At 41.3% G+C, this 22,965-nt stretch overlaps 1 protein-coding gene and 1 long non-coding RNA gene across 13 annotated transcripts in view; one reads left to right on the top strand and one right to left on the bottom strand.

Annotated features, from left to right (window-relative positions):
• Window positions 1–22,965, bottom strand: part of MBNL2 (muscleblind like splicing regulator 2) — a 161,861-nt gene that overhangs the window by 72,904 nt on the left and 65,992 nt on the right. The gene's annotated exons all lie outside the window — the stretch shown is intronic.
• LOC112655872 (uncharacterized) lies at window positions 13,804–21,174 on the top strand. 2 transcript variants are annotated; one of them, XR_003133929.3, is made up of 5 exons: window positions 13,804–14,057; window positions 15,039–15,190; window positions 17,381–17,555; window positions 19,465–19,487; window positions 20,661–21,174. It is a non-coding gene; the product is annotated as an uncharacterized LOC112655872 (long non-coding RNA). The 2 variants fall into 2 exon arrangements; XR_003133926.3 differs by lacking the exon at window positions 13,804–14,057 and adding an exon at window positions 14,125–14,197.

Raw genomic sequence — 22,965 nt, 5'->3', positions numbered from 1 at the left:
CAGTCATCCTGGGGAGGAACTATGATGCTTAGACCAGGCTGGTGACAGTGGAGGCAAGAAATGGTAGGTCCTGGTATATGTGGAAGGAAGACCCAACAGGATTTTCCAATGCACTGGATATGGATCGTAAAATAGATCAGCAAGAGGACAGTAAGGGTCTGGGTCTGAGCCACTGGAAGGATAGAACTGATATCAACTGAGATGCAGAAGGCATTGTTCAAGCAGGTTTGGGGAAATGGCAGGAGTTGTGTTTTGGACACATTAAGTTTGAGATGCCCATAGCCTAGCAAAGTAGGGGTTTCTAGCAAGCAACTGTACACTGGAATCTCAATTTCAGGAGAAAGGTGTGATCTGGTGATGTACGTTTTGGTAGGTCTGGGCATGTGAAAGGTATTGATGGCCTTGAATAAACCTCCTCAGTTATATATAGCCCTGGGTGCATTACTCTTCCCTCTCAGGACCCTGCAGAAACTCCATTCCTTCCTAAATCATGTCCACATGTCCTTCTCTGTGAGCAAGTTGTGACAACCATGTTGTCAGGCAGAGAGCTTCCTTTCCAGGCTCACCTCCACTAGAACCATGCAGCTTTGACCCAACTCCAGTCAAAGCTGGGAAACCCAAGGCCCAATGACTTCCTGCCTTCTCTATGATTATGTTCAAGTTGTTTCCATTCCTCTTTTTCCCTATTTCAAATGATCCAAATTCCACGTCCCTTCCAAGGCCCAGTTGAACTGACCTTCTTCCATGTGAACTATTCTCCAACCACTCCTCAGACCCCCTTGAGAAAGTGTCTTCACCTTCCCTGCACTTCTCAGATAGTGCCTTATACTCAACACCTGTTCTTATCATTAGGATTCAGTCTCAGGGCTTTCTTGCAAGCTGCTCCTGAGGGGAAGCTCTCCCACGTGCCTCAGAAAAGTCAGTAATGGAGAGCACAGTGCCTGGTAGAGACATGTACACCATCAGTGTTTGCTTAACAAACGAATATTCGGAAGACACAGATTTTGTCAGGCTAGACCCTTGTAAACCTTGTGGGATGAGATCTTGTGGTAGGGAGGGCGGTAGGAACAGACAGAAGATGATTTCTACTGCTTCAGAGGCCACTTCTTCCCATTTAAAGATCCTTAAATAATACCAATCCACACTGGAATCTAATAGAAGTGTAGGTAGTAGGCTTCTTTTTTTCTCTATAAGGACAAAAATACTATTGCAAGGAGTTTTAAAATAGACTCAATGTGTTCCCTAAAATTAAAATGCCAACAGGCATGTGAATTTCTACTTTTACCAATAATGCAAACAGCTACAAATTAGTACAAACGATTAACATATATGAAAGAGCTTTCATTTTCACAGAGGCTTGCTATACGCCAGATGTTTTACCCTGACCCTCACAACAACTCTGGAGTTCTGTATTGTGAGCTTTCTTTCACATATTGAGTGAAGAGAGAGAAGCAACTCACCTACATTGAACAGCTTGTCAGGGTCACAAAGCTTATAGGTGGTAGAGTTAGGATTCCAACAAGCCTCTTGAGAGCCAAGGGCAAAGCTCCTTGCACCATGTCATCTGGCCTCCTCCCCCTCACTGGGAAGCCCCCAACCCTAGGGTTGTTGACTTCAGTGTCTAACCTGCTGATTTTCTCAGTGGAAGAGAGATGTCATGGCAGATGCTTCTAATCATCAAGTCCCCAGACAGAATTCACTATCATGTCAGTCATTCACTCAATGCATATGTATTTAATACTTCCTCTGTGGCAGGCACTGCTCTCAGCACCAGAGAAAGAGTAATGAGCAAAACAGGCAAGAGTCCCTATCCTCAAGGAGCTTCCATTTGAATGGGGCAGGACAGACACTAAACAAAGTCAGTGAGTAAAATGCAGAGTGAGTATAGTGGTGATAAATGCTAGGGAAAAAAAAATATATATGCAAGGGGCAGAAATGAGTGGGTGGATAATTTTGCAGTTTTTGTTGGGTTGTTTGACAAAGGTCTCAAGGAGAACTTTCCAGGCAGAGGAACAAGTCTGGTAAGAGATTGCAGGAACTGCAAAGATCCTGAGGCAGGAGTGTACCTAGAGTCTTCTAGAATAGCAACCAGGACAGCGTGCCTGGAGCAGAGCAAGGGCAAGAAGAGTAGCTGAGACTGGAGAGTTGAGGGGAGGGAGGTGACCCGAGGGTGCAGAACCTTATGGGTCGTCAGAAGGACTTTGGCTTTCACTCTGATTGAGATGCAAAATCAATGGAGGGTTAATGCACTGGACGATATTACCCAGAGGTTTCCATGTTCTTCGCAGATTTTTCAAATGTATTAGCAACTTTAATAAATTATGAGAAAGTGCATTATGTCAGACTCCCAATCACTAAATATTGCTGATCTCATACATATCCCCATTTAGCACTGCTCTTGTGATCAAGCAGCAGGCTTGAGGCTGGGGCAGCATGATGGGCTTAAATACTAGAGGCCCAGGAATGGGGGCCACCATATCCCCAGCACGCCAGCCCCTAGACCTGTCCCGTTCTCCTCCTTGAAAGGAGACAGCTGGCTCTCCTCAGCCTCCACCTCAACCTCAAAATCCAAACAGCTGGGGATGGATCAGGCCATCCACACCCGGGGGGGTGGGGATGGGGGTAGGGGGGATAAGGCTATCCAGCAAAGGCTGTTCAAGCAACAGGCTGTAGATGCTCCTCTAGAAGAACAGCAAGAGGAGGGGATACCTGGTGGCTCAGTGGTTGAGCATCTGCCTTTGGCTCAGGTCTCGATCCCAGGGTCCTGGGATCGAGTCCAGCATCAGGCTCCACACAAGGAGCCTGCTTCTTCCTCTGCCTGTGTCTCTGCCTCTCCCTCTGTGCATCTCTCATGAATAAATAAATAAAGTATTCAAAAAATAAACAGCAAGAGGAGAAAAGGTCTTTCTGACCACTCAGAAAAGTCCTGGTCAAACTGTGCCAACCTGATTTACAGCTTACAACAACAAAAAAATCATCCTCAAATCTCGTTGCCTCCAGTTTTACCCTTCTGTTTAATAAGATCTTTTTTTTTTTTTTTAATTTGATGAGTAGCCCACAAAGGGAATATTGACTATTCAGAGCATGGGTTTCTCCCCCTGTGAAGGGGCCCGACGGTGTATGGAGGGAGGACAGGTGTACAGCTGGGTGTGTGGAGAAGAGGAAAACAGAGAAAATCACTGAAAATTTGCCTCAGGATAATCATATTGACGGCTCAGTTTCAATTTTCAGGATTTAAAGTGAATACACTGGACCTACCTGTAGCCTGACAAATGTCAGGGTGCTGAGACTTTACAGCTTTAGAACTCAGGACACAGCACCGGGAGTCTCCATCTTTAAGCTTGTGGCCCTGAGACAGGGCATTTGCTTCTATTTAACATACATGCGTGCAATTCCTTTGTTTGTTTTTTTTTTACTTTTTATTTTTTTAAAGCGTTTTTAAAAATTTTATTTATTTATCCATGAGAGACACAGAGAGAGAGGCAGAGACACAGGCAGAAGGAGAAGCAGGCTCCCTGTGGTGAGCCCAATGCAGGACTCGATCCCAGGACCCCGGGATCACAACCTGAGCCAAAGGCAGGCACTCAACCACTGAGCCACCCAGGTGTCCCACGTGCAATTCCTTGTAAGGGTTTTCTGGAACTCACTTTGCTCTGAAATGATCTGTTTCCCTTGGTAGAGCATTGCTACTCTGGTGGAGGGGAGTTTTTGTCAGGGGAACATGGAGACCTGTGCCACAAAACACTGCTTGGCAGTGAGTAAATAGTGTCTTGCAAATACATGTATTAACAGCCTCCCAGGTTATAAAATGCTGCCATCAGGAATAAAATGCAGATTCAAACACATGACAGTTAACTGAATTCACAGTAACCTTTATAAATAAGGTGTGTTCTCAACATACAGATAATAGAAACATAATTGGTAGCATAGAGGCTCCGAGAAAAATGTTCAATGTTCCAAAAGGAATTTTCATTCTTCAAAAACCTGTAAGCAGTTAAGTGATAAATAATAAATGAATGTAAGTTGCAGGCTATTGACATTTCAATTCTAAACTCAATAGCTGATGCTGGAGTAGACTAGGAGTAGGACCATGGAAAGAAAAGCATCCCACTCTCCTGGCTCTGAACCTCACCGTGAGAGACTCATTTTGGGGGGATAGTTCCTACTTTTTTTGGCCTAGGCCTTTTACTATGAAAATAACCTTGAAATTATTGAAACTTCAGTGTGAAATAATTTTTTAAAATATTTTATTTATTTGAGAGAAAGAGCCTGTGTGCACATGAGCACAAGCAGGGGAGGGGCCGAGGGAAGAGCAGACTCCCCGCTGGGCAGGGAGCCTGATGTGGGGCTCAATCCCAGGACCCTGGGATCATGACCTGCGTGGAAGGCAGATGCTTAACCAACTGAGACATACAGACATCTCCAGCGTGAAGTAATTTCTTAATCCCTTTGCTCAGGTAAAAGAAAATAGTCAACATCATAAAAAAAAATAAGTGAAATTAGGAGAAATACCTAGAATTGTAAAGTGAGGAGGAAGACATGCTACTAGCAGAAGAGGAACTTCCCTCTTTTTATCATGAGAGGGTGCTGGATTTTATCAAGTGCTTTTTCTACATCAGTTGAAATAATGTAGTCTCCCCCACCCCATCCTGTTAATGTGTTTTTTATTACATTGGTTTTTTTGTGTGTTTGGGAGTGCTTTGCCAGTGGCCAGACCAGTTTATGACACATGCACCTATACTTTTCTTCTAGCCAATTTTCTCAAGTGAGCCAGGGGCTGGCTCATTTCTAGACTGTTCTCACATGCCATGGGAATTTGAAAATGAAAACATTTTCAATGTTTCAACTCAATGTTAAGAGCTAGTTCTTGGTCGTAATTAGTTGGTTTCATTCAAATGAATACCAGGGGTCCACGCTCTTTTCCTTTCTTTAAAGAAATAACAAGATGGAAAGTGGCGCAGAGAATTCCTATCAGCAGTGAGCAATGGAGCAGGTCAAAGTTGGAGGAGGAATACTGGTGGCTGGGTCAAAGGAAGAGATTTAATCAAGATGGGGAGGTCTGGGAGGCCACCGTGGACCTAAGCCATCCCTAGCCCCTTACTAGTACTTTATCGTGTGCTTCATGCCACCTGCTGCAAGGACCTCAGAAGCAAACAAGGAGGGCTTCTGCATGACCATCAACATCCACGCATGTTTATAAAAATCGTTTCTGAAAACCAAAAGCTGTTTCAAGGAATTAACAGCTTTTTCCCAAATAATACAGTTTCAGTTTGCTGTTTTCGCATTTCTGAAATCTTTTCTTTTTCTTCTAGCTAAAAAAATGAGATCCCATAAAGCAGAGCTGACGAGTAAAATTTAAATATGCAAGTTGGCTTGTTCTCTTAAATTTAATTGTAAACATTATTAAAAATTTGGTATATATGGGGGGGGTGATCACCCTTCAGAGTTATTACTATTTTGAGGACTCCCTTTGATGTTTTCCATATCTTTATGTTGTTATAATCTTGGTGAAGAAATAATTGTATCTCTTGATTATTCTCATGGAGGCTATCATCAACTTGTTCCTCTCAACAGCTGGGGAGTCTTGTTTATGATGCGTACACTAAACTCCCTGTATGGATGCATCACAATTAACTATTTCTCCCACTCTGGTTCTTTGCAGTTTTACACGTTCATAAATAGTTTCGTGACAAGCGTTTTCTCCCACACGGCTCCTCCCCCTGCCACTTTTATTTCCTCAGTGTAAGTGGAATCATTGGATTAAAAAGTATGGATTTTTGTGTGGCGTTTAATGTATCTTGAATCAGTGTATTCTTAAATGTAATCTTATCTGAGCACTCAGCCTATCTGAATGTTTTTCTCAAGAACTAATCATATTACACTGATTTTTATCAGACAATGAGCACATGTTTTTCTTTTTGCCTTCACTGCCAGGAAACTCAGAGTTAAAGTTCAAATCCAATACTGCAGGGAGTTCACCGCAGGTGACTGTAATATGTTTCTCATTTCCTTCAGATTGATTTTCTATTTTGTTGTCCCTTTTAAAAACGATATTGAATTCTCAAAGTTCCCTCAAATTCCTTTTAGAAACAGGTTGGATTATAAAGCTCATTCACACTCACGTAAGCACACATACAAATGTGTATTTATTGTATCTAACACAAAACTTCATGTAATTAGCATTGTAAAATCGAAATGTTCTCAGATGTGGAATCTGCCATGATGTGGTGCAGTCCTCTCTGTCTACGATGGGCACACCAGGCAAGTCCCAGGACAAGACTTGCCTGGATCACTAGTCAGAATCAGAGCTAAGACCAGCTAGGACCCCGGCCTTTTCATGCCCAATCCAAACCCTCAACAAAGCACCAGGAGAGGCTGCCTGGATGGCTCAGTCAAACATCTGCCTTCAGCTCAGGTCATGATCCAGCCCTGCATTCAGCTCCCTGCTCAGCAGGGAGTCTGCTTTTCCCTCCCCTTCTGCCTCTCACCCTGCTTGTGCTCTCTTTCTCTCATTCTCAAATAAATACAATCTTAAAAAAAAAAAATTGCCCCAGGAGCTGTACCAGACACCTTGACATTTCTGCTAGGATCCCAATAGGAAGCACCTCTCTCTGTCATTGCTCTGTCTCCTCATCTGATTTCCCATTACCCCCATCCCAAGAGGTCACCTTCTTGCATTCCTAGAGCACGCTAGTAGAGCACGAGTTCTGTAGCCCATCTCTCACATACTGATGCTGCGTGAGTCTGCTGGGACTGCCATAACACAGCACCAGAGCCTGAGCAACTTGAGCAACAGATATGTGTTGTGTTTTGGTCCTGGAGGCTAGAAGTCCAAGATCAAGGTGTTGGCAGGACCACCCTCCCTCTGAAGGCTCCGGGGAAGGGTATGTTCCAGGCCTCTCTTGGCATCTTCTTTCTGTGTCTCTTTGCATTGTCTTCTCTCTATTCATATCTCTGTGTCCAAATCCTCACCCCCCCCCTTTTTTTAAACTGGGCTTCACTCCCAGCATGGAGCCCAATGCAGAACTTGAACTCATGACCATGAGATCAAAACCTGGGCTGAGATCAGGAGTTGAATGTTTAACCTACTGTGCCACCCAAGCGTCCCCAAATTTCCTCTTTTAACAAGAACATTCATCACACTGGACCAGGGCCCACCCTAATGAGCTTGCTTTAACTTCTATCACTCTGTAAGGACCTATTTCCAAATAAGACCATATTATGAGATACTGAGGGTTTGGACTTCATTAAAATAATTTGGTGGTGGTGGTGGGGGGGATGCATTTCAACATCTAACAGTCACGAAGGTCATTTTTCTAAGTTTTCATCCCCCTGCTCAAAATCTTTCAGTGTCCTGTCTTACCGACTTAAGTCCAAATTCCTCACTTTGGTGTTCAGGCTCTCCCATAACCCTGTTTCAACATATCATTATTATTTTATCTCCCTACACACCCTGTATTCCTCTACACTGCAGTCTACCTATAGTTCTCTCAAATTGCAAACATTCTGCCTCCATGCCCACACGTGTGAGGCTCCTTTTGTGGAGAATGCCCTCTTCCTGAGGTCAACCCCCAACTCAGGCACCCTCTCCTCCACTACACCTTCCTAGTCCCACTCAGGCATGTCTTCTCCTCCCACAGGGCTTTGTATTGTGTACCTGGCTGACAGATAAGGATTCGATCACTAGATGATGACCACTCTGTGTTTCTTCCAGAGTCAGGACTTACCCACCATCTCAGCCCTCCTAGCACCTTTTCTTTGCTAACTTCCCCAATATTGTGGCAGGTGCCTTTTATGAACACATAAGAGGTAAATGAGATAGTCTGCTCTAGAGATCAATAAGAACACATAAGGGTCATGGGAGGCAACTCTTGTCCTAACAGTACATCCATGAAGTGTGATACACGTTAATAGTGGAATAAATAAGGATTGGAGGTATCACTTGAGATTGTTGGTTTGTGGGCATGGTGAGTGGGAGACAGATATTTTTACTAAGAAATTCCCTTTGTCCTCATCATTTTCTCCTCCTGACAGAAAATTCCATGAAGTTCATTTCTAAAGAAAAGTAAATATCCAGATGGCCAGAGGAATGACCTTTCTCTAATGGAGGGGATGAATTAGTTATCCAGCCAAATGTTTGAAATTCTTCTACCAGCATGCATAATTGAGAGAGATGTGTTAATTACCCTTAAGTGACATCTGGTAGGACTTCCTAGAGAACTCTGTGAGGAGTATTGATCTGGAATCATTGTAAGTGACTGTACTGTGGTGATATAAAGGTAAGGCCCTCACAACAATTTTTGAATGGGCAGGTCAATGCGCAGTTCTCTATCAACTGAGGCCTGCAGGCATTATGGCAGCTGGCCAATGCTTGTCAGGCAACAAAAGCACCAGCGTAGCTCTTTGTATGACATTTTGATGGGTGACACAGGGAAAATTCCAAAGACAAAATCCCTATTATTGTAATAGCTCTATGGGTCAAAATGGGCTGTTACCAAAGAGAAAGTGAAGTTGAGATCTTCGTTTTACCCCCTATGGCTGTGAATCTGTAGCAATGATCCACATCATTGACTGTTATTTAAGGGAATTGAGTGCACATCTCTTGACTCAGCACTGTGGCCATTTGAGGAAGAAGCAAAAAATACAATCCTTTCCCTAAAGGAGTCACCACCTTGGCATTGGTGAAAAATAATTTAATTCACTAAAGTCTTTCCCAGATTCAAGATTTTATGATTCTATGATCATGAAAGGAGAACTATTTTGTCTTTAAACAGCAAAAAAGTCATGAATATTCTTTTATCTTAAAAGCAACATATTCCCTGACTAATATAATTTGCCATATTGCTTCTACATTAAATTGTTCAGTTTTTATATCACAAATCTGAACAAGAGAGCTTTTGGGTTTACTCTTCCTTTTCCTGTTGCTGACTAAATATTTTTTTCTTTCACCTGGAATCACATGAAATATGGAATTACCTGACCTCTCTGAAATCCAAAATAATGGCATATCAGCTTCTAAAGTAACCACTTTGTTGTTTATTCATACATTTCTGGAAAAAATATCTGATTTTGGTTTAGTCTAGGGAAAACACATTTAGTTTTTTTTTTTTCCCTTAAAGTGTGTAGAAGAAAAATATACATCTCTTTTAAACAACTGGAATCAATTTAAGGCTTTGGCACACACAATGGAAAAATCAATGGATGTTAAAAGTTGAAAGGTAAAAGTCTGCTCCACAACTGTCAATAAATTTAGGTCCACTAAGAAAAATAAAAGGAAGATCTTTGACAACGAACTAGAACAGTAGCTCAAATAATCCAACAATCAATTAATATGGTTTTATCAAAGATATGCTATATGTTGAACGCTGGGAGATAGGATCCGTAGATTTAGGCATCCTTTCTATCCTCAAAAGAATTTTCAGTTTAACTGGGGAGATAACAGGCACGTGCACAAAACGATACTGAGTAAGTTGCTACATTGACAAGAATCAAGATTCAAAAGGGCTAAGGCATGCTGGTGGACTCATGAACATTGAGTGACCTAACCAAGGTTGAGCCTCCCTATAAATTCCAGAGATCTTGTTTGAGAACCCATCCAAATATGCTTCTCAGCTAGAAGAGAAAGTCCTTGAGCCTTGTTCTTGTTGCTTGGCAACCAGTATCAGTCTCTACTGAGCCCCAGGAGACCAATGGCCAAAGGCTTTCTACTTACCATGCATATTTTTTCCACATGGAAAATGAGCTAATAAGTAGGACACCTATTTTTCTCCCTCCCTTACTTGGTGTTGGGAATCCCTTCAGGCTTTTCTAAAAGCATTTGCTACTTTGTTCCTTGCTCAGAGGGAGCAAAAGTTAAATGAGGATCACCAAAGGGTGAACTTCCCATTTATGTTCCAGGCATTCACACTGGTAGCCCAAGGCCAGACTACCAATAATGTGCACAAATCACTGCAATATCCTGCAATATGTATCATTTAAGTTACAGTGGTGGCAAGAGGAGGCCATCACCAGTGTGGCCTCAGATGGTGATTAAAGGCTTTACAAATACAGATCTTGGAGGAAAGGAGAGGAAATAAAAGGTATGGCTCGGACAAAGTGATATCCGGTGAGAAAGTGAAAGTGCCCAACATTGTCAAATACTGCTGAGAGGTCAACTAAAATTAAAAGTCACAAAAGTGATCACTGAATATGGTATTTAAATAGCTACTGGTCATCTGTTCAAGGTGAATTTTGGTGGAGCACTGGGAACAACAATCAGGTTGCAATGCAGCAGACAAAGGTTGAGAAGTGGTTATAGAAATGGTCTCTATTATTCCCCCTTCCTCTGTGTAAAGAGACAAATGGACTATGTGCAGACTAGTGGTGGAAGTTGCTCAGCCAGCAAGCCCCCATGCTGGAGGCAGAAAGAGCCTCACTGGAATTCTGTTCTGTGTGTTTTCCCTTAAGCAGTGTGTGCGCACGCATACATGCAGGAGGGCACACACATGCGCAGGCCTGCACCCAGGCACGTGGGAGTGAATGCATTCCTTCCATTCCTTTCTTGTGCCTTCTCCACCTCTTCCTCTGCCTTGTTCCTCTTAGAAATGTCAATGACTGATTGAGGAACTTACTGTCAAATGTCTTGAACTCTTCCTGAGAAACCTGCTATGAGAATCTGACAAAAACTATAGATAGCCTGCAGATCTATGATTTCAAATTCTGAAGTAATGATTTAGGCTTTTAAACAGTTAAGCTAAAGCCATATCAACCCAGTATTAAATGAGCACTGGGGACTGATCGGTTTTCCTATTTGCTCATTTTGCCTGATAACATATGTAAGTCTAAGATTTCACTCTTATTTCCAAGTAATGTAATAGATTGTAATTAGCTACAAAGGAATTCTCTTATTATAGTAATTTCTTAATTATGCATAGGGATAGAAAGAAAATTAGAGAATAATAGTCATTCACCTAAAAACACACTTTAACCATTAGTTTTAAATTCCACCCAAGAATTTAACCAGAATTCCTGATAAGAAGTCAAGGAAGGAAACTCACTGGAATTTTACCTTTTTAGAATTTCTGTAAAGGTGATAATGAGCAGTTACTTGCTTAAGGGTGGGCTGGTAGTTAAAAGAAGATGAATATGGGCAAAAAGCCCAATAGAACACAGAAGATTTTCAATTGTTTTTTTTCTTTCTTTCTTTCTTCCTCTTTTTTTTTTTTTTTTTTCAGCAGCAGATTTCTAAAGAAGCCTTAGCAGAAAACCAATATATAAATCAGGTAGAAGGCAGAAAAGTCAAACAGAGTTTCTTTACATTGAGCAGAGTTAGAATCCCTCCCTTTCACTTTTCCTTCCCTTGGACACTGTCCTGGAGGTAACAACATAGAACCTATTATTTTAATTCTACGTGGCAATGCACTTCTTTGTAAGCATTTAATAGTTTTCAAAGCACTGTCATTTTTGTCACATCATTTGATGCTTATGAAAATTCTATGAGCTAACAAGCAGCCTAGATATTAGCAGTGTTATCATCTCTTTGCAAATCACCTCCTTACGGTCAGCTAGCCTATCAATGGTATAGATCTGGAATCTAAAGCCAGATCTTGGGCAGCCCGTGTGGCTCAGTGTGGCTCAGCGGTTTAGCGCCACCTTCAGCCCAGGGCCTCATCCTGGAGACCTGGGATCGAGTCCCACGTCGGGTTCCCTGCATGGAGCCTGCTTCTCCCTCTGCCTGTATCTCTGCCTCTCTCTCTCTCCCTGTGTCTCCCATGAATGAATAAACAAATAAAACTCTTAAAAAAAATAAAGCCAGATCTTCAGAGTTCTTATATTTGATATACCATAAAATCCTTCATTTATCAGATCATTACACTGCTGGTCCAGGTCGGGTGCATTAAAGAATTTGGATGACATACCAGAGGACAATAGTAAATATCATTAAATTAAAATTAAAAGTAAACAAATCCATTTTTATATGTTTGACCTAGGCAAAAAAGTACACAAAAATTTTAGTATAAGTCTTTAACTTATAGTTCGTATAAGCGATTAAATAAACACCTCTCTACTTAGCCCAATTAGGCCAATCCCTACAAGGTTTAGGTAGATATAATACGTGACACAGCTTTCTTCTCTGAATAGCATAGAACTGTGTTTTCTAAATATGACTTTCCAACAGAATTAATCAGAGAACGTTTAAAAAAATGCAAATTCTTGCCCTCTCCATTGAAAATATAAACTAATAGGTCTAGGTTGGAGCCATTTTTCAGATGTGGGGTTAGATTTGTAAAAACACTTACAAAATCATAGAGTAGACTCAACTTCCCCAGTTACTGCCAGAGAGTGAGCTAGAAGTTTTGGGAGAGAGCTTTTCAGGCCACAACAGTATCATTTATTCAATTATAGCATTAAATTTATCCCAGTGACCCGAAAGAATCGGTGCATATCCAATTATGCCTAATTTATACCCTGGGATGTGCTGGTTCTGGCTCAACATAAAATCCTGGTAGAATCACAATTTAACAAGCTTGACAGGACATCAAAATTGCTATGTTGTTTCCAAACCTCATTAAATGGAAGCCTACACTTTCCTATAATGTTCAGAGGGAATATACACTATTATTATTTTTCTATTTGTTTATGTAAGGCAAATGTTCAGCAAATACTTTATCGGAAAACAATAAACAGCTAGAGGGAGTTGCTGTGAAAACAGGGCACTTACCACCCAAAACAGTGGGTGCCCAAGAGAGTAAATACTTCATTGTCCTTTGTGGTTACAGCATTTAGCAGAATGTAATATATTCTTTATGAATTTGACATGATTCAAAATATCACGGTGGCAGGCTGGGCAGACTGGAATGAATTGACAGCCACCTGGCGGAGGAGACACGCTTGGATTCAGAACCTCCCCTACATGTCCTCCATGTGCACAGTCTCTGATCACGGGCACCCTCTTATTTTCCCCTCTGGGGCCGGCACTTCTCCATCTCTTGTGCTGTCACCTGCCGTTTCTCCCGCCTGCTACGTGTGGGCAACCCTACTGCCCGGGCCCCCAGTGCCCTCCTCTTCTGACTACTTGTTTTTCCCTGAGGGGCTGGCATTAGCCTCTTGACTTCAAACCAGCATTACAGCTCCAGTCCCCAGATGTTTAAGAAACTTCTACCTAAACATACACCTGCCACCTCTCCCCCGGAAAACTTCTCGTGCCCATGCCTACTCACATGTTTTTCTCCCTGATGATTTCCCCACTTCTAGGAATGGCACTGTGATTCTTCCCCATGCCTCGGACTCATGCTCAAAGCCATGTTTGACGCAGTGCAATGAGACACTGAGAGGTCTTTACTTAAACTTCCTTCTCCAGTCCCCATTCACCATTATGAAGACACCAGATTGGGAAGCACTCGAGGCACGGTTTGACTCCCCGCATTGTTACTCAGGAGCTGTAGAAGCACCTCAAATCTCTAAACCCATCTCCTCAACCACAAAATGGGTAAAATATGATCTTTTCCACAAGTTATTATGGAGAGGGGCGCCAGGGTGGCTCAGTCGGTTAAGTGTCTGACTCTTGGTTTCGGCTCAGGTCATGATTCCAGGGTTGTGAGATCCAGCCCCGAGGCAGGCTCCACACTCAGCTCGGAATCTGCTTGAGATTCTCTCCCCAGATCATTCTCTCTGTCTCTCAAATAAATAAATAGTTTTTAAAAAATTTATTGTGGAGATTGGTGATATGACCACTGACATATGCCTGGGTGCTCACTACGTGTCCTCTCTCTCTCTTGTCTTTGATTTCCTTTTTGCTGTCAATCTGCAAGCCTTTCCTGTGAATGCCCTCTCCCTTCCTTTCAGTACTATTCCTGGAGCCATCAGACTTTGGAGCCTCATAAAGTATGGACTCCATACCAGCCTCCTGGGAGTTTCTCCATCTTCACTCTACTGACATATCTGTGCCCGCTGTATTTGGATTGAAATCCTTGGCAGCAGACTGGGCTCTGCTACCTATCAGCCAGTGGAAACATGAAATTCTCTATAAGGTTCAGTTGCTGCACCCACAAAATGGGCACAAGCTCACAGGGTTGATGGTAAGGATTAAGTGAAACAATGCTTTTTAGAACCCTGGCATAGTGCCGGGCATATATTAATATTCTAGAATTGTGGTGAGAAGAGACAATATTCTCTTTTTCACTTGCAATTAATCCTACATGCTGTTACCAGACTACAGGTTATAAACTTCAATTTTATCCTTTCATTCTGCTTAAGGAACTCTGGGGCTTTCCCCACCAGAACTCACCCCCAGCCAAAATAGCTTTAGGAGAAATTATGAATTACATCATTTAGCATTCAGGTTCTCCATAATGCAGGATCCTCCTGCCGTTATCTTTCTAATTGATTGGGATTTGCTTCTCCCATTTGACTGATTGGAATAATGAGGCCCTTCTAGAGGAAAGCTCTTCAAATAATAGCATTTGGGACTTGTCTGTGGCATGGGTCAGAGAATGAAAGAAGGGGACCTAGTGTAGGAAGAGAACTTTTGCTGAGGCTTCCAGATGAGAGGGGCTTCCTGAGGGAGAGGCAAATGTAGACATCCACAGCACCAGTGAGAGACAGCTAAGCAATCTCCAAGGCTGAGGATGTGCCAAACAATTGCTGCAGAAATCCAGAGCCATTTCAAAGGGCACAGTCTCTGAGAAAATACTGCAATACTGTCACCTCATGATGAACTGAGGAAGGGTCCAACCAGAAGAAATGTGACAGAAGTAGCAGAGTTTACTCTCGAGCCCATGTAGGTCAGGGACATGAAGACCTTGCCTGCCCTTGCCTCTAGTGACCATAAGTAATCTGGAACAATGCAGGGCTCTCATCACCATTTGCTTATAGGCTAGGGAGAGGGGGGATTTCTGCAAACTAAACCCCTTTCCTCAACTGGTTAAATTGTTAAGTTGGGCCAGTGGAGGTAGACTGACTCATAGAGCTTCTTTGTCCCAGGGCTGGGGGATAACTCAGTGCCAAGCGAAGCATGATACAGCATTTCCTACAAGTAACTCAATCTTCTTGTACCTCAGCGCTCAGGCACCAGGATGACCTCAGCCTCAGAGCATATAGAATGACATCCTACTACTGAACCAGCTCTCCTCCAGTATCTCAGCAGACCAGACTCAGATCCATCCCATTACATCGCCCCTGCTTTTCCTGCCTGAAAGATTTCTCAGACATGGTGAGGTAATTAGAAACCAGACAAATCTAGATCTATCCAGAAAATAGATAGGTCTGGACACAAATTGCAGCTATTCCACTTACTATCTCTGAGACCCTGAATTACTATATAAGATCTCTTTGCCTTGGTTTCCTTATCTATAAAATTAGGCTACCTACCTTAATGATCTGTTGTGAGGATAAGTGGAATGATGAATGCAAAATTGCCTGGCACAGTATATAGTGTATAGTAGGTGAACAACAAATACATCAATAGTTTTATGTCTTGACAGCCACCCTATATGCCTGGGGACCCTATTCCAGTCTCATCTCACTGAGAGGTCTTTACTTAAACTTCCTTCTCCAGTCCCCATTCACCATTATGAAGTCCTCCTTACTTTAATGGGTGTTCCACTAACTTGGGCATATCCACTGCCACTGTAACTCATCTATTTAGACACTGGTGTATTGTTTGGCCAGTGAGATAGACCTTCTGAAAGGGAAAGTTAGCGTCAACCCAAATTGTCTCTCATTACTTCAATCTCCTACTGTAGTTAGCATTGTCATTAACGCTCAATATATTTGTGCGAGGTACAGAATGAACGGGCAAATCTCAGGGCACAGACAAAGGCCAGGGGCAACCTTTCTTTTTAATAAAATTACAATCCAGTAGGTGTTGAGCATTTCGGTGGTGGCTACCGTGGATGGATAGTGGAGTAAAGATATCAGAAACGAAGAGTAAGATGAAGAGAAAGGCAATATTGCATGAGTTATGAGAGGTCAGTAGAGAGGTCAAGTGGGCTGCATTGAGCTATCACCCACTCAGAGTTGGAGAGATGAGGCAACTGACCTCCCTGCCAGCTGTCAGCAGTCATAATCTCTCCTACTTTTGTTAAACAATTCCAAGAATACTGATAAAGCAAAGATTTCCTTTGATATGCTGCCCCATCCTCACTCCCCATCCTCACTGGAGAGCAAAACTTCATGTTCCCCCTGTTTTCTATTTGTGTTATATTCTCTATATAGTGGAGGAGACAGCTAGCTGTCCACCAAAATTATCCCCTTTCACTTCCACCTTAATAATCTGTGGTTGGATATGTGGTCATCTAGCAAGGGCCTGCATTGCCAACCACCCCTGCCCCTTTGCTGTTAGGGGTAGAAGTTTGACTAAGTTTTCACCAAAAGATTGGGAGTGGAAAGAATGTGTGCTATCTCCAATTTGTGAACCTTGAGATAGTAAGTGGACTTCTTCCATATTTTCTCCTTTATTTTAAGGCTGGTTGGAACTTGGATATAGCAGTGAGCCAGCTTTGACTATGCAGACTTGAAGACTCTAAGGTTTAAAGAATTACAGAGCCATGATATGGGAGGAGCCCCAAACCTGATTGACTGTGGCGCTCCTACCACATCCTGTATGAAAGTGACATAAACCTTTTGTTCATTGGTCTGTGTCATGTGGTTAAAAGCCATATGATTTTCGGGTGTCTGCTTATGCTTAGCTGTTGCAACCCAATTGTAGCACATATAAAATATATAAAATATTATACATTATGTAATATATACAATTATGTAACGTGTATCACATGTAAATATTATCTATTATATAACACGTGCTATAACATATAATATGATATTCAATACATATATAATGCATACAGTATATCCCTAAATATTGTATAGGCATATATTGTACCTATAGAAATATATCTTTTGGAATACATTTTAAATACAGATACTAATGTATAAAATATAGCAACTAGCCTTTTTTTTTTCCTACTGAACAATATATTTTGGAGATTTTTCCAAGGCAGATGTGTGTGTATTTTATATAGATGACAGACAGAAAGAGCAGTTCCACATTACTTTTTTATGTGTCACATGCATTTCATAGTAGCAGTGGTGCATAGTTTATTTAACCCTCCCTGGATGACCTTCCTAATTAGTTTTTGATTGTTTTTACTTTGCACTGTTATTAATACTACTGACATGAACACTCTAGTACATGCTTTTTTTATTCACATAATTAGGTATTTCTTTAGTATAAATATCTAGAAATGGAATGTAGACTTGAATATTATCAACATTTAAGAATATAATTTGTATTTCCAAATTGTCCTCCAACAAGTATAAGCCAATTTATATTTCCATAGTATATGAGAGTGTATCATTCTCTATAACACTGTTGATATTAGGAATCTTTAATTTTGTCCAGCTATTGGGGAAAAATAGAGAGAAAAGAATATTAGAGAAAGAACCAGAAAAATCTAGAGCTGCAATTTCATGTGATAAACTACCCAATGCCTTGATGATCACACTTCATGAAACTGAGTCACTTGGACTATTCTGATGATCACAACAGATTGCTGCCTTTCTCCCAAACCAACCAGGTTTGTGACAAGTTAGGCACTTCACTACACTCTTGTACTTGAGATTACAGTCTGCCCACACATGCCTGGTTACCATAATGACCTTCATTATGAGGATGAGTCATAATGCATCAGTGAGTTTGTCTTTACATGTTAATAATATAAATAAATTCTGTTGAGGAGACTAAGTTGTGTTGTCCCAGGAGTTGAAGCCCACCGCAAGTGCAACCCCTTCTTTTTTATTTTATTTTTTATTGTAAATATTTTTATTTATTTACTTGAGAGAGAAAGAGAGAGAGAGAGAGAGACAGAGGGAGAGGGAAAAGCAGACCCCCTGAGCCCAATGAGGGGCTCCATCCCAGGACCCTGGGATCATGACCTGAGCCAAAGGCAGACATTTGATCAACTGAGCCACCCAGGTGCCCCCAGACAACCCCTTCTGGCCTGTGTATTCCTCTATGGTTTTCCCAGCACCAGCAGTAGGAATAAAGCTTTTCCATTTCTGTTCCCCCCAAAATTATTTTTTAGGAAAGTTGATAATTGAAATTATTAACAGGTATGACCTAAATATTTACCAATATATGCTATTGTGCTAAGTCCTTGAAATAAAACCATATTGGTGAATGACAGATGGAAAAGTATCTCTGAAATTCAAGCAGGCCTGAGATAATTAGAGAATGATTGTACAGAAGCAACTTGACTGGTGTGACGTAAACGAAAGAAGAACATGGGTTGATGTGAGGTCAAGTCCTAAATGGTTCCAGTTTATGTGTGATTTTGCATAAAATACTGAATTGTGCTAAGTCCCAGTTTTCTTGTCTTTTAGAGGTGGCATATTTATTGAGCACCTGCCATGTGCCAGCCTCCATTCTAGGTGCTTGGCATATGGAAGAAAGCAAGATGAGGGTTTTTAAAAAAGATTTTATTTATTTATTCATGAGAAACAGAGATAGAGAGGCAGAGACACAGGCAGAGGGAGAAGCAGGCTCCCTGCAGGGAGCCTGATGCGGAACTCGATCCCAGGACCTCAGGATCACAACCTGAGCCAAAGGTGGACACTCAACCACTGAGCCACCCAGGTGCCAGCAAAATGAGGTTCTTGCCCTCAAGGAATTTATGTTCTCGGGGTGGGAGAGAAGGAGAGGCAGACACCAAGCAAATAGAAGCACTGATGTCTTCATTGGTTCAGGAAATAGTTACCGAGCTCATACTTTGTGCCAAAGACCCTTCCAGGACTTGTTTTAAGAATCCTGCCTTCCATGGGGATCCCTAGGTGGCTCAGCAGTTTAGCACCAGCCTTTGGCCCAGGATGTGATCCTGGAGTCCTGGGACTGAGTCCCACATCAGGGTCCCTGCATGGAGTCTGCTTTTCCCTCTGCCTATGTCTCTGCCTCTCTCTCTCTCTGTGGCTCTCATTAATAAAAAAAATAAAAATAAATAAAAAAAAAATCTTAAAAGAAAAAAAAAAAAAGAATCCTGCCTTCCAGGACCGTTTTTAAAATTACATGTAACACCCAGACAATGGCTGGTACAGTTGACAATGTGTAGATATGCTCAAGAAATGGCAGCCATGATGATGATGATGATGATAATGATTTTTCTCTCATTTGTCTCTTTTCCTTTCTTTTTTTTTTAAGATTTTATTTATTTATTCATGGGACACACACACAGAGAAGCAGAGACCTAGACAGAGGGAGAAGCAGGCTCCCTGTGGGGAGCCCAATGTGGGACTCCATCCCAGGACCCCGGGATCACAGCCTGAGCCAAAGGCAGACAGATGCTCAACTGCTGAGCCACCCAGGCATCCCTGTCTCTTCTCCTTTCAAGGAACATTTTGTTTATCCATTTTTTAAAAATTCTTGAATGTTGTGTATGTATTTATTGCTGTTCTTTTTTACAAGTTAACATTTTGTCTTAATTCTTGTTTTAGGCAGTTATTTCTTCTTTGGAATGGTGAGTAGAGCCACAGTCATAACTTCACCTGCAACTCCATACGGACCTCTGGGAATCCCTGTAGGAGAATGAATAGTCAGACTCCTTCTTTGACCTGCAGCAGGGCCTTTAAACAGAGCTTATTCTTTTTTTTTTTTTTTTTAAGATTTTATTTCTTTATTGTTCCATAATGGTGCAAGGAATGGTCCTCACAGGGTCTGCTCTTTACTCAAATAACCATCCAATAGGAAGACATGGAAGGTGGATACTAATGGAACCAGGCAAAAGGGCAGAGATGGGATGACTAAGAATACAGGTGGCCTCACAGAATCAGAGAAGAAAGACTCAGAGATGGTGTGTTCCACCCTCTTACCCACTACCACCACCTCTTTTTCCTAGTCAAGCCTGATGAGAAGTTTCCCTGATCTCCTTCAACCCCCAGTCTGAATTGGCTAGCTCCCAGGATACTTCCAGAGCATATACCCTGGAACTTTCCATGCTCCTGGGCACACAGATACTCTTCCTAGTACTTATCATACCATGTGACAGTTGCCTGATACTCATTTCTGACTTCATCCCACCCTCACCCATCAAACTATCACTAACCTGAAATCAGGATGACATCTTCACTGCTATATTCTCCATGCCAAAGACAGTACCTGAGATATATCAAGCTTCAGTAAATTTGTTTGATGAATGAATTAGGCAGAGACAGACAAAGTAGAAAAGTTAATAAGTCAAAGGCTTAGAGGTAAAACCCAGGTACAAAATGAATCTCCACAAAGAGTGAAAAGCAACATAGACCTTCAAATAGTGAGTCTTATTCAACAGGATGTTAGGCAGAAAAGCCTAAGAGAAATTTGGAAAAAGGCAGGGCCACAGAGAAGACCTCCAGGGTGGGATAACCTCTCCCATTAGAGGAGGTAAAGTTGGACTCTTGCCTTCTGAAGTCCACTTGTTTCTTCAGTCTATGTTCCGCCATTTAAATGGACCTACTGATTAAACGGCAATAAGTCAGGTTCATGTCATGCTTTATCTATCAAGGCTTTTTTAGTCACATGGAGTCAGACTTGATATTTGAGGCCAAAGATCTAGAGATCTTCTGTGGGTCTAGGCTTCTTCATTTTCTAATATATACAGTGAAATACTCAAATAGAACATCTCAACTAAAAATAGTCTTTTTTCTCTTTTCAGCACCGTTTGAAACTACCTGCAAATTTAAATGATAAAGAAAATTGATGGCATCATCTTTACTATCTTATTAAACCATACTTCTATTACTGATGATTCACTAGAGTGCCAAGAATAGGTATACCGAAAACTTCTATAGCATATTAATGTGTTAAGCATCACACCACATTTAGTTCCTGATATAATTTTGAGTTTCCTCTGGGGGAAAAAACAGTTCTTCTGGATTCCTTTTATAAAAAAACCACCTTGAAAAAGCTTTCAGATACTCAAAAATGTGAATCTTGCTCTACCCCCTTGTGTATATCTGATTTAAAGGTTAATAAGTAATTAGGAAGAACACTCATCCAAAAATTACCAATTAATATACCATCATTTTCATTAAAAGTGCTATTAATTATATTGTTGTACAAATGTCCTGGACTGGCTCATAAAAAGTTACCTAAAGCAATTCTAAATCTTTTGGGGAGAAAGAGAAATTAATCAAAATCAATCACTTTTTTAAATTATGATTTGGGTTTGAGAAGTCAAACAAAAGAGGGTGTTCAAATCAAAAAGCAACCGGAGACCAGCCTTGAAAATTTCCTGAGAAGACAAAAATCTGGCTAGTCATACAAACGAAGTTTAATTTATCTTATTTTGCAAGGTTAACTTGACCTGGATCATTTCTTGCTTATGTCTCCGAACCTCAAAAGCAAAACGTGAACTGTCTCCCAGTGTTGATGGGAGGTAACCATGGACAAGTTCTCTATGATTTAAGAAAATGCTAGTACTATAACCAGTCACTGTGAATAATAAACCACTTGCTTATGACGTAAGCTGCTTTACAGCAAGGCACCCCTGAGCCTCACTCCCTGTCTTGGTCTGAGTTCTCCCGGTTTGCAAACTGTCTTTTTGGTTGCATGTACAATAAACTTACACTCATTACTACATTGGTGATTCGCTGGTTTTACTTCTGTTATTCATGAACTTTTGACAAGGGGAAATGAATGTCCCCATTATTTAGTGTAGATAGAACCTGACATTGACAGTGTTGCATGGTTTATTTTATGTACCCAGTCATTAACACTAAGAAAAGCTACCTAATAAGATATCTTGGCAGATGTTTAATGTGGAAGTTTGACAAATAGCAGCTCTTCGGGTCTTATAATGTAAAGCAGCCCTTTATAAGTGAGATCAAACCTTGGAACTCTCCCCATATATTTTGTCAGTTTCTAGGGACTGTGATTGGAAAGTTATGATGAAAGTCTCTTATATATATGTTGCTCTATACTTAAACTTTATTCTATATCTTAAATGCTGGTCTAAGTCCCTTAGTAGAAATCCACAGAATCCTGAAGTTGGAGAGTTCATGATTAAAGTTGTACCATCACTCTAAGGACCCCACTAGATTAATCCCACTTAATAGTTTTACAGATCTCCAAATTATTCTGTTCTCTCCCTCTTATCCTGTTGCCTCCTGTATGGGCCAAACATCTATTTCTCCTGTGTGCATTTGGTCTAGGCTAGGCAGCTGGCTAGTGTTTGGTAAAGATTAGAACTGTGTAAAGTTGTAGCTCAGCACCATTTTGATGTAATAAACTATAACAGGAATACTTATCATCAATGAAATGAACCAAGTGTGGTATTAGGAACTATACAATCAACCCAGACACAAACCAATGATTTTCCATTGCGTCATAGATATTTACTGGTTGCCAGGCAACTAAATATTCCACCACTGACATCAGGGAAAATTCCTCTTGCTAAGCTTGGATTGGCCATTTTAGTAATTAGTTCTGCATGAGCCAGCCTCTTAAACTCCTGGCGTGGAACTTTTTAAAGGAGACAATACAAATCCCAAGCTTGCATTATTTGAACAGTTCTTGAGATGGGAACTCACCCTCCAGGCATGTTCATATATTTCTTACTCATCTTGAACAAACATCTGTCTTCATTCTTTCCATGGAGCTAGCTTACCTCTTTTTCATCATTCCAACTGTGAATATTTGGAGAGAGCTATCATGTTTTATCTGAATCTTCCTTTCTTCAGAGTAAACATCCCCAGTTCATTTGCTTATTCATCCCTATGGCTTCACATCCTGGTTCCTCTCCCCTCCCAGTGGTGCCCATGGCAATAACTGGTATGGCTTGCTATTGTTTTATAGTTTACACTTATGGTTAATCACGTGTAGGCTGTTGTGCTGTTGGATATTTCAGTTAAAACTGGCATAGGAATAAGAAGTCAAAGGGTAGGGGACATAGGCCTGATCTTTTTTATCCTGATTTGGAAAATGCTACCTGGAGACACCATATTTTTGTGCCTTATTGG

The sequence above is a fragment of the Canis lupus genome, chromosome 22 (genome assembly GCF_003254725.2).
Source record: "Canis lupus dingo isolate Sandy chromosome 22, ASM325472v2, whole genome shotgun sequence".
NCBI lineage: Eukaryota > Metazoa > Chordata > Mammalia > Carnivora > Canidae > Canis > Canis lupus.
The sequence above is the reverse complement of the archived record's forward strand: the minus strand, read 5'-3'. Positions and strand labels throughout refer to the sequence as shown.